Here is a 12,992-nt window from a genome sequence, read left to right as displayed (position 1 = left end):
GGGCCTATCTCACAAGTAAATCTAACAATTTTAAATATCTGTACCCCCAACATGGGAACAGCCAACTACATAAGCCAGCTGTTAACCAAAATAAAGGATCATAATAATAATATATTAAGAGTAGAAGACCTCAACACTTCACTCACAAAAATGGACAGATCATCTAAGCAGATCAATAAAGTAATAAGAGCTTTGATGATACGTTGGACCAGATGGATGTCACAAATATGTACAAAATATTCTACCCTAAAACAACAGAACAATCATTCTTCTCAAGTGCATAAAGTACTTTCTCCAGAATAGATCACATAAGGGGTCACAAATCAGGTGTCAACTGATATCAAAAGATTGAGACTATTCCCTGGATGTTATCAGACAAAATTGTTATAAACTGGAACTCAGTCACAAGAATAACAAAATGGAAGGAATTCAAACATTGGAAATGAAAAACCATCCTTCTAAAGAATGATTGGGTCAACCAGAAAATCAAAGAAGAACTTAACTAATGGAAACCAATGAAAACGAAAACACATCAGTCCAAAACCCAAGGATATTGCAAAGGCAGTCCTAAGGGGGAAATATTTAGCCATCCAAGCCTCTCTAGAGGCTAGAACTAGAAAAATCCGAAATGCACAACCTAACCTTATACTTAAAGGACCTAGAGGAAGAACAGCAGGGGCGCCTGGGTGGCTCGGTGGGTTAAGGCCTCTGCCTTCTGCTCGGGTCATGATCTCAGGTCCTGGGATCAAGCCTCACGTCAGGCTCTGTGCTCAGCGGGGAGCCTGCTTCCTCCTCTCTCTCTCTGCCTTCCTTTCTGCCTACTTGTGATCTCTGTTTGTCAAATAAATAAATAAAATCTTAAAAAAATTTTTTAAAAAAAGGACCTAGAGGAAGAACAGCAAATAAAGCCTTAACGAAGCAGGAGGGGAGAAATAACAAAGATTAGAGCAGAAAAATAGTAGAACAGCTCAAAGAAACTAGAAGCTGGTTCTTTGAAAGAATTTATAAGATAATAAACCTCTGGCCAGACTTACCCAAAAGAAAAGAAAACTAAACCCCAAATTAATAAAATCATGAATGAAAGGGTTGAGATCTCAACTAACACCAAGAACATAGAAACAATTCTTAGAAATTATTGCCAGCAACTATATGTCAACAAATTAAGCAGCCTGGAAGAAATGGATACCTTCTTGGAAACTATGAAGATTGAAACAGGAAGAAACACACAATCTATATAGAACAATAACCAGTAATGAAATTGAAGCAGTAATTAAAAGCCTTCAAAAAACGAGTCTGGGGCCAGATGGCTTCCCAGTAGAATTCTACCAAACATTTAAAGAAGAAATAATACCTATTCTACTGAAGCTGCTTCAAAAAATAGAAACAGGAGGAAAACTTCCAATATCTATGAGGCCAGCATTACCCTGATCTCAAAACAAAGACCCATCAAAAAGGAGAATTGCAGAAAAATAACCCTGATGAAAACAGGTGCCAAAACACTCACCAAGACCCTAGCCAATAGAATCCAATAGTACATTAAAAGGGTTATCCAACATGACTAGGTGGGATTTATTCTTGGCAAGCAAGCATGGTTCAACATTCACAAATCAATCAACGTGAAAGATCACATTAATAAAAGACAAGAACCATATGATCCTCTCAATTGATCCAGAGAAAAGATTTGACAAAATACCACATCCCTTCCTGAGTAAACATCTTCAGAGTATAGAGATAGAGGGAACATTATTTAATATCATAAAAGCTATCTATGAAAAGCCCACAGTGAATATCATTCTCAATGCAGAAAAGCTGAAAGCTTTTTCCTTAAGGTCAAGACCATGACAGGGAGGCCCACTCTCAGCACTATTGTTCAACATAGTATTGGAAGTCCTAGAAACAGATATCAGACAACAAAAGGAAATAAAATGTATTCAAATTGGCAAAGAAGAAATCAAACTCTCTCTCTTCAGATGAAATGACACTTTATGTGGAAAACCCAAAGGACTCCACCCCCAAACTACTAGAACTCAGCAATTCAGTAATGTGACAGGATACAGAACCAATGCACAGAAATCAATTGCTTTTTTTAATATAGCAAGAATTAAGCTGTAGAAAGAGAAATTAAGGATCAATTACATCTACAACAGCACCGAAACCATAAGATTCCCTAGGAATAAACCTAACAAAACAGCTAAAGGATCTAGAAACTACAGAACCCTTATGAAAGATATTGAGGAAGACACAAAAAGATGGAAAAACATTCCATGCTCATGGATCAGAAGAATAAACATTGTTAAAATGTCGATGCTCTCCAGGACAATTTACACTTTCAATGCCATTCCTATTAAAATACCACTGATATTTTTCAATGAGCTGAAACAATCCTAAAATGTGTATGGAACCAGAAAGAACCCTAATTGCCAGGGGAATGTTGAAAAAGAAAAACAAAGCTGGGGGAATCACGTTGCTTGATTTCAAGCTTTATTACAAAGCTATGATCACCAAGACAGCATGGTACTGGCATGAAAACAGACACATAGACCAATGGAACAGAGTAGAGAACCTAGAAATGGATCCTCAACTGTCTGGTCAACTAACTGTCAACAAAGCAGAAAAGAACATCCAATGGAAAAAACAATCTCTTCCATAAATGGTGATAGGAAAATTGGATGGCCACATGCAGAAGAATAGAACTAGACTACTCTCTTATACCATACACAAAGATAAACTCAAAATGGATTAAAGACCTCAAAGTGAGACAGGACTCCATCATAATCCTAGAGGAGAACATAGACAGTAACCTCTTCAATATCAGCCACAGCAACTTCTTTCAAGACAAGGGAAGCAAAAGCAAAAAGGAACTTTTGGGATTTCAACAAGCTAAAAAGCTTCTGCACAGCAAAGGAAGCAGTGAACAAAACTAAGAGGCAACCCACGGAATGGGAGAAGACATTTGCAAATAACATTACAGATAAGGGTTGGTATCCAAGATCTATAAAGAACTTTTCATATTCAACACCCCAAAAAACAAATAATCCAGTTAAGAAATGGGCAGAAGATGTGAACAGACACTTCTCCAAAGAAGACATACAAATGACTAACAGACACATGAAAAAATGATCATCATCATTAGCCATCAGGGAAATACAAATCAAAACCACAATGAAATATCACCTTATGCCAGGTAGAATGGCTAAAATCAATAAGGCAGGAATCAACAAATGTTGGCCAGGATGAGGAGAAAGGGACACCCTCCTTACATTGTAGGTGGGAATCCAAGCTGATACAGCCACTGTGGAAAACAGTATGGAGATTCCTCAAAAAAATTAAAAATAGAGTTCCCTATGACCTAGCAATTGCACTACTGGGTATTTATCCCCGATACAGATGTAGTAAAAAGAAGGGGCAGATACGCCCCAATATGCATTATTCCACCATAGCCAAACTGTGGAAGTAATTCCACCAGCAGTAATTCCACCATAGCCAAACTGTGGAAGGAGCCAAGATGCCCTTCAACAGATGGATGGATAAAGAAGATGTGTTACATATATACAGTGGAATATTTCTCAGTCACCAGAAAGGATAAGTACCCACCATTTCCATCGACATGGATGTAACTGGAGGGGATTCTGCCAAGTGAAATAAGTCAATCAGAGAAAGACAATTATCATATGGTTTCACTTGACCATAGGGGTAGGGAGGGAAAACAGAAGGTGGCTGGGTGATTCAGAGAGGGAGACAAACTGTGAGAGACTATGGACTCCAGGAAACAAACTGAGGGTTTCAGAGGGGAAGGGCATGGGAGGATTGGGTAACCAGGTTATGGGTATTAAGGAGGGCATGTGTTGTGATGAGCACTGGGTGTTATATGGAACTAATAAACCAGTGAACACTACATCAAAAACTAATGATGCTGGGGTGCCTGGGTGGCTCAGTGGGTTAAAGACTCTGCCTTCAGCTCAGGTCATGATCCCAGGGTCCTGGGATCGAGCCCCACATCAGGCTCTCTGCTCAGCAGGGAAGGCCGCTTCTCCCTCTCTCTGTCTGCCTCTCTGCCTACTTGTGATCTCTCTGTCAAATAAATAAATAAAATCTTAAAAAAAAAAACTAATGATGCTAATGTTGGCTAACTGAATATGATTAAAAAAAAAAGAATAAATTCTTAGAAAAAACACACAAAATTATGGGGCACCTTGGTGGGCACAGTCAGTTAAGCACCCAACTTTTGGTTTCAGTTCATGTCACGTTCTCAAGGCAGTGAGATCTAGCCCCACATTAGGCTCTGGCTCCCCAGAGAATCAGCTTAAGACTCTCCCCACACCTTGTCCCTCCCCCCTGCTTTCTTTTCCTCTCTCTAAAATGAATAAATAAATCTTTAAAAAGAACAAAAAAGTCTAAAAGTAATGGGACATAAAAAGATATTACATGTAAAGGGAAATAAAAAGGAAATTGGGCTACCAATAATTGTATCAGAAAAAGTAGATCTTAAAACGAGTGTAATGAGACCAAAAAAGTGCATTACATAATGATAAAGGGATCGATACAACAAGAGGCTATAAAATGAGTATCTACACACTGGACTTAGAAGCATCTAACAACATAAAACAATACTGACAGACATAAAGTGAGGAACTGACAGTCATGCAATAATAACAGGAGATTTTAAACATTTCACTAACATCAATGAATCAACCATCTAGAGAGAAAATCAATAAGGAAACTTCGGCCTTAAATGACATATTAGCTGGAGCACTTAGATACAGATAGAATATTCCATCAAAAACAGCAGAATACATATTTTTCAAGTGCACAAAGAACATTTACAAGGACAGATTGCATTTTAGGCTGCAAATAACTCTCAGTAAGTTTAAGAAGACTGAAGTCATATCAACTATCTTTCCTGACCACAAGAGTTTGAAACTTGAAATCAATTACAAGAAGAAACCTTGAAAAAAAAAATGCAAACGTGAGGTTAAACAATATGGGTCCACAAAAAAAAAAAAGAAAGAAAGAAAGAAAGAAAGAAGAAATCATATTAAAACTCAAGACAAATGAAAATGGAAACAAAATATTGCAAAACCTCTGAGATGCAACAAAAACAGTTCTATTAGGGAAGTTTACTGCAATATAGGCCTATCCCGAGATTAAAAAAAAAAAAAAAAACCTCAAATAAACAATCAACCTTACAACTGAAGGAACTAGAAAAAGGACAAAGTCCAAAGTTAGTATAAGGAAGGAAATAAAAATTAGCAAGAAAATAAATAAAATAGAGACTAAAAAATTCCTTTAAAAATCAGTGAAAGTAGGAGTTGTTTTACTGAAAAGATAAAATTACAAACATTTATCCAGATTTAATAAAAAAAAAAAAAAGAGAGAGAGAGCACGAGCCCAAATAAGTAAAATCAGAAATGGGAGAGAAGTTACAATGGATAAATAAAAAAAGGGTAATAAGAGACTACTTTGAGCAATTGCCTGCCAACCAGTGGGACAAGCTAGAAGAAATGGATGAATTCCTAGAAACACACTCTCTTCCAGGACTGAGTCAGCTGAAATGGAAAATCTGAGTAGACATATTACTATCAATAAAATTGAATAATTAAAAAAAACTCCAAATAAACAGGAGTTCAGGACCAGATGGCTTCAAAGATAAATGCTACCAAATATTTAAAGAAGAGGGTTTCAGCGGGATGGGGGTAGATGGGATAACAGGGTGATGGGTATTAAAAAAGGCATGTGATAGAGTGAGCACTGAGTGTTATGCAGAACTGATGAAGCACTGAACATTACATCAAAAACTAATGATGTGTTATATGTTGGCTAATTGAACTTAATAAAAAAAATTAATGTCAAAAAAGAAATTTGTTTTGATGTAGTATTGAAGGTGAGACCCTAAATTTCCTATGAGTAAAAACATTCACAAAAATATTTCTCTTGAAAACAATGTTATTAATCTTTAATTGGTTTTATCTAAAAAAGCTTAATTTTTACTGATTTTCTTTCTTTTTATGAAATACAATGAGATCTTCTAATCCTAAATTATGATTAATTTTTTTGTCTGTTTTATTTTAGTCAAGGGAAATTTATAATATCTTTTTTTATTGATTCTGTTCCCCACAATAATAGACAATGCTTACAAAAATATATATAAGAAAATAAAGAAAGGTTAATACCTATCCTGGTGGAAATATTCCAAAAGAATGAAGAGGAATGCTTCCAAAATCATTAAAGGACACCAATATTACCCTGATCCCAAGACCAGGGAAAGACACCACAAAAACCAGAAAACTATAGGCCAGTATTCCTGATGAATGAAAATGCAAAAATCCTCAAAAACTATCAGCAAAACAAACTCAATTATACATTCAAAGGATCATAACCATGATCGACTGGGATTTATTCCAGAGATGAAAGGATTGTTCAACATTCACAAATGAGTCATAGTAATGCAACATATTAACAAAAAGGATAAAAACCACATTTTCATCTTAATAGATACAGAAAAAAGCATTTGATAAAATTCAACTGTCATTTATGACAAAAACTCTCAACAACCTGAGTATAGAAGGAACGTATCTCAACATAATATAGAACATGTATGACCAAGCAACAGCTAACATCATACTCCATGGGGAAAAGATGAAAGCTTTTCCTCTAAGATCAGGAGTAAGACAAGGATGCCCATAGTTGCCACTTTATTTATTTTTTTTAGCATTTTTTTAAAATTTATTTTTTATTTTCAGCATAACAGTACTCATTATTTTTGCACCACACCCAGTGCTCCATGGAATCCGTGCCCTCTATAATACCCACCACCTGGTACCCCAACCTCCCACCCCCGCCCCTTCAAAACCCTCAGATTGTTTTTCAGAGTCCATAGTCTCTCATGGTTCACCTCCCCTTCCAATTTCCCCAACTCCTTTCTCCTCTCTATCTCCCCATGTCCTCCGTGCTATTTGTTATGCTCCACAAATAAGTGAAACCATATGATAATTGACTTTGCTTGACTTATTTCACTCAGCATAATCTCTTCCAGTCCCATCCATGTTGCTACAAAAGTTAGGTATTCGTCCTATCTGATGGAGGCACAATACTCCATAGTGTATTGGACCACATCTTTCTTATCCATTTGTCCATTGAAGGGCATCTTGGTTCTTTCCACAGTTTGGCGACCGTGGCCATTGGTCGCCATCTGGGGTACAGATGGCCCTTATTTTCACTACATCTGTATCTTCAGGGTAAATACCCAGTAGTGCAATTGCAGGGTCACAGGGAAGTTCTATTTTTAATTTCTTGAGGAATCTCCACACTGTTCTCCAAAGAGGCTGCACCAACTTGCATTCCCACCAACAGTGTAAGAGGGTTCCCCTTTCTCCACATCGTCTCCAACAAATGTTGTTTCCGGTCTTGCTAATTTTGGCCATTCTGACTGGTGTAAGGTGATATCTCAATGTGGTTTTAATTTGAATCTCCCTGATGGCTAGTGATGATGAACATTTCTTCATATGCCTGATAGCCATTTGTTTGTCTTCATTGGAGAAGTGTCTGTCCATATCTTCTGCCCATTTTTTGATATGATTGTCAGTTTTGTGTGTGTTGAGTTTGAGTTCATTATAGATCCTGGATATCAACCTTTTGTCTGTACTGTCATTTGCAAATATCTTCTCCAATTCTGTGGGTTGCCTTTTTGTTTTCTTGACTGTTTCCTTTGCTGTGCAGAAGCTTTTGATTTTGATGAAGTCCCAAAAGTTCATTTTCACTTTTGTTTCCTTTGCCTTTGGAGATATATCTTGAAAGAAGTTGCTGTGGCTGATATCGAAGAGATTACTGCCTATGTTCTCCTCTAGGATTCTGACGGATTTCTGTCTCACATTGAGGTCTTTTATCCATTTTGAGTTTATCTTTGTGTACGGTGTAAGAAAATTGTTGAGTTTCATTCTTCTACATATAGCTGCCCAGTTTTCCCAGCACCATTTATTGAAGAGACTGTCTTTTTTCCGCTGTATATTTTTTCCTGTTTTGTCGAAGATTATTTGACCATAGAGTTGAGGGTTCATATCTGGGCTCTCTACTCTGTTCCACTGGTCTATGTGTCTGTTTTTATGCCAGTACCATGCTGTCTTGGTGATCACAGCTTTGTAGTAAAGCTTGAAATCAGGTAACGTGATGCCCCCCATTTTATTTTTGTTTTTCAACATTTCCTTAGCAATTTGGGGTCTCTTCTGATTCCATACAAATTTTTGGATTATTTGCTCCAGCAAATAGAAGAATACCGGTGGAATTTTATTGGAATAGTATTAGAAGTATAGATTGCTCTAGGCAGTATAGACATTTTAACAATGTTCATTCCTCTGATCCAAGAGCATGGAATGGTCTTCCATCTTCTTGTGTCTTCTTCAATTTCTTTCATGAGTGTTCTGTAGTTCCTCGAGTACAGATCCTTTACGTCTTTGGTTAGGTTTATTCCCAGGTATCTTATGGTTCTTGGTGCTATAGTAAATGGAATCGATTCTCTAATTTCCCTTTCTGTATTTTCATTGTTAGTGTATAAGAAAGCCACTGATTTCTGTACATTGACTTTGTATCCTGCCACATTGCTGAATTGTTGTATGAGTTCTAGTAGTTTGGGGGTGGAGTCTTTTGGGTTTTCCATATAAAGAATCATGTCATTTGCGAAGAGGGAGAGTTTGACTTCTTCATTACCAATTTGGATACATTTTATTTCTCTTTGTTGTCTGATTGCTGTTGCTAGGACTTCTAATACTATGGTGAACAAGAGTGGTGAGAGTGGGCATCCTTGTTGTGTTCCTGATCTCAACGAGAAGGTTGCAAGCTTTTTCCCATTGAGGATGATATTTGCTGTGGGTCTTTCATAGAAAGTATAGGGATGGAGGGAACATTCCTGAACTTCATAAAATCTATCTATGAAAGACCCACAGTTGCCACTTTAATTCAACATAGAATTGTAAGTTCTAGCAATAGTGTCAGAGAAGAAAAATAAATGAAAAAAAGAATCTAAGTGGAAATAACGAATAAAATGTTACTATTTGCAGAAAACATGATATTTATACACAAAACTCTACAGACTCCACCAAATGAACCCCTATTAGAATTAATAAATGAATTAAGTAGGGTTGTAATATACAAAATTAATATACATAAATCTATGGAAATTCAGTCAGCTCTTGGACATCGGTAACTGATACGGGTTAGTGTACAAAATATGTAAAGAACTCACAAGCTCATTATCCAAAACAAATAAAAAAATATCCAGTTAAAAAGTAGACATAGGACCTAAATAGACATGTTTCCAAAGAAGACATAAAGATGCCCAACAGACACATGAAAAACACTAAACATCACTAGTATCAGGGAAGTGTAGATCAAAACAGCAATGAGATATTACCTCACACCTGTTAGAATGGCTAAAATAAAAAATAAAAGAAATAATGAGAGTTACCAAGGATGTGGAGAAAAAGAACCCTCTTGCACTGTTGGTCAGAAAGTAAGCTAGAATAGCCACTGTGGAAAACAATGAGGATTTGAGGTGTCTCAAAAAATTTAAAATAGAATTATGATGGGATCCAGTAATTCCACTACTCAGTATTTACCCAAAGAAAACAAAAACGCTAATTGAAACAATCAGCGTTTTGAATGGGCGGGGGATGGGAGGTTGGGGTGCCAGGTGATGGGTATTATAGAGGGCACGGATTGCGTGGAGCACTGGGTGTGGTGCAAAAATAATGAATACTGTTATGCTGAAAAAATAAAAAGCATATGTCATATGCAAAGAAAAAAAAAGAAAAGATACATACATGTTTATGTTTACTGCAGAATTATTTATAATAGCCACATGCAAAAGAATGATACTGGACCACTTTCTTATAATATACATAAAAATCATCTTAAAATGGACTTAAATGTGGGACCCCAAACCATAAAACTACTATAAGAAAGCATTCACAATCAGTTCTTAGCCATTGGTTTGCACAATATTTTTTTTATCTGTTTCTTCAGGCATTGGCAACAAAAGCAAAAATAAACAAATGAGAGTACATCAGTCAGAGAGACAGGGAGTACACACAAACAGAGTCGCAGGCAGAGGCAGCAAGAGAAGCAGGCTCTCTGCTGAGCAAGGAGCCCTATGGGAGACAATCTCAGCACCCTGGGATCATGACCTGAGCTGAAAGCAGCAGCTTAACCAACTGAGCCACCCAGGCATCCCAGCCAAAAATTTTTAACAGCAAAGAATGCTATCAACAAAATTAAGTCAACCTACTGAATAAGAGAAGATATTTGCAAATGATATAGCTACTAAGGGGTTAATATATATAATACAGAAAGAACTCACAAGCTCACCATCAAATACAAATGAACAAACAACACAATTAAAAAATAGGCAGAGGCTCTGAATAGATATGTTTACAAAGACACACAGATGGTCAACAGACACATGAAAAGATGCTTAACATTACTATTCATCAGGGAAATACAAATCAAAACCACAATGAGATATCACCTCACACCTGTCAGAATAGCTAATATAAAAAAAGGGGGGGGAAGAAATAGCAAGTGTTGGGGCACATGGCTGTCTCAGTCAGTAGAAAATGTGACTCTTGATCTTGGGGTCATGTGTTCAAGCTGCACATTGGGCATAGAGCTTACTTTTAAAAAAAGAAAGCAAGCATAGATTAAGATGTGAAGCATAGAGACCCTTGTGCACTTTTGGTACAGTATAGTAATTCTTCAAAAAAATTAATAATAGAATTTCAATGCAATCCAGCAATTCCATTTCTGGGTATTTATGTGAAGAAAATGAAAACATTAATTCAAAATTTATTGAAGTTAATTGCAGAGTTATTTATAATAGCCAAAATATAGAAGCAATCTAACTTTCCATTAATAGATTAATGGATCAAATAAATTTAAATTTATATAGTGGAATGTTACAATGTACAGGACAGGGAATATAGATAATATATGTAACAATTTTGTATGGTGACATATAGTGATCATTTCAAAATGTACATATAAATTTTGAATCACTGTGAATCACTGAAACTAATATAAAATTGTATGTCAATTTACTCAGTAAAAGAGAAAATTTAAAAAATTAAATAAAAAGCCTCCAGGTAAATTCAAAGTACAATCAAATTTGAAAAATATTGTGCAGAGACAGAATTCTCACTCTTTCCCATATGAGCTACATAATCTCAGACAACAACTCTTGCCACACTGTTCCTCAGATTATTCCTGTATGTATTTGTGCTCAAGTACATTTTTCAGTATCTGCTTTCAATTCTTTTGAATATGTACCCAGGAATAGAATTGCTGAGTTGAATACTAGAATTTTAGGGAGTGCTCTTGAATGATTTTTCTTTCTATATGCTTTTCTTTTCCCATCCTATCCATTCTGCTTTGGCTCTGAAGACCACCACAAGAACACTACAGCCCAGCCCAGTCCCATGGGCAAGTGGCCAGCACAGCAATGTTCCAGATGGAAAACAAGAAATTGCCAGGCAAGCCATTCCCACAGACCATCGTTGATCTGTCACTGGAAATCCTCATACAGGAAAAACAATTGGTACAGTCAAATACAGTTGGAATGAGCTCCAGGAAGTAGGAAGTTCTGAGAGGTTTTTTTTTGTTGTTGTTGTGGTGGTGGTTTGTTTGTTTTGCCCTCCTCAGGAGGAGAAATTCAGACTTGAAGGTAAAATCTGCCTATTTTTAAAGTTGGATCTGAACTTTTTAAACTTACAAAGGGCAAACAAAATAAGTCTCTGTATAGAATACAGCCTATAGTTGACGGTTAATTTCTTTTGGAGTGTGAGAGGGCCAGCTGTTTTGTGATTGAGAAACTAAAACGAGGGCCTTGTGAAGGGAAAGAGAAGTTTATTTAAAAAGAGCCAACAGATATGTTGTGGAAATCATGCCAAAGTCTGGAAGCAATGTCCAGAGTAGATAGCTCAATGGGCCCCTTCCTCCTGGGGCTGTCTGCTTCATCAGGTTCCTCTCTCTGAAGGAATTCTGTACCTCTGTGCTCAGTGCCAACAGTGAAGGTTATTCCTGTCATTATGGCTCCTGAGAACCTCCCCTCTAATCTTTCCAACAAGATGGACCTTTCTTCAGGAATCCCCTTAAACATTGCAGACAATGCAACCTAGCCTCCCTGGACATTTGGGATTATTAGAGAATTTGTGACCAGCTAATGCAGGAGGAGCAGGAAATATGAATTTGCTGCTTACTAGGGCTGAGCTCTTTGGGACAGAGCAAGTTGCAAACAGAGGAGGTGGACATCACTCTTTCAATTATCCAAGAGAGAAATCCCTGAGCAGTCACTATACATATTAGTTTTTATACACTTCTTTAATCCACACAACAATCCTAAGTAAACTCTCGTTATCTCCATTTTACTGATGTACCAACTGACTTTTAGAGATGCAGAGTGACCTGCCCACGTCCTCACAGCTAGTTTGTCATGTGGCTGTGACTATAACCCCTATAACCAAGACAGTTTAAATCAAGTGTCTGTTATTTTATAGGCTATATAGTAGGTATAGCATAAGGATTCAAAGTATGTGTTAACCAAACTTTCTGAACCACCATAGGACCTGAAATTCAGGAGAATATCATGTCTAGTCCTCTAGACTCACATTTAAGACAGGATTAAACCCCAATTTCAAAACATAAACAAGTCACTTACCGATCTCCACTAGGACTAATAACAAGGAACCAGGCTGACTGCAGTCTTACCACTTCCAGCACCAGTACAGGAAGTAGTCAGGAAAGCCCTTCCTGGTTTTCTAAAATGCTCCGCCCCCAGAATTGAGTTAAATTCCCCTAGAGATCTCTGGGAAATGTAGTTTGGGGCCTTACATTGTGTTTGTGTGCCGCTTATTCAAATCCATTTATTGGAAAAGAGTGGGGAGCTGTATTATCTGATGAACCTTAGCCACAGTCTGTAAGGTTGTACTTGACAGAGTTTCTGCTCTTAT

The 12,992-nt window shown here is 37.0% G+C and overlaps 1 protein-coding gene across 1 annotated transcript in view; it reads right to left on the bottom strand.

The window, feature by feature from the left end:
* Positions 1-12,771, bottom strand: part of LOC131820345 (arylamine N-acetyltransferase 1) — a 65,581-nt gene extending 52,810 nt beyond the window's left edge. The window contains exon 1 of the mRNA XM_059155895.1: positions 12,701-12,771. The gene's annotated coding sequence lies outside the window, so the exon portion shown is untranslated. The remainder of the gene's footprint in view (positions 1-12,700) is intronic.
* Positions 12,772-12,992: the final 221 nt, after the last annotated feature.

Source organism: Mustela lutreola, chromosome 18 (assembly GCF_030435805.1).
Source record: "Mustela lutreola isolate mMusLut2 chromosome 18, mMusLut2.pri, whole genome shotgun sequence".
Classification (NCBI taxonomy): Eukaryota; Metazoa; Chordata; class Mammalia; order Carnivora; family Mustelidae; genus Mustela; species Mustela lutreola.
Note: the sequence above shows the minus strand (reverse complement) of the source record. Positions and strands in the feature narration are given on the sequence as shown.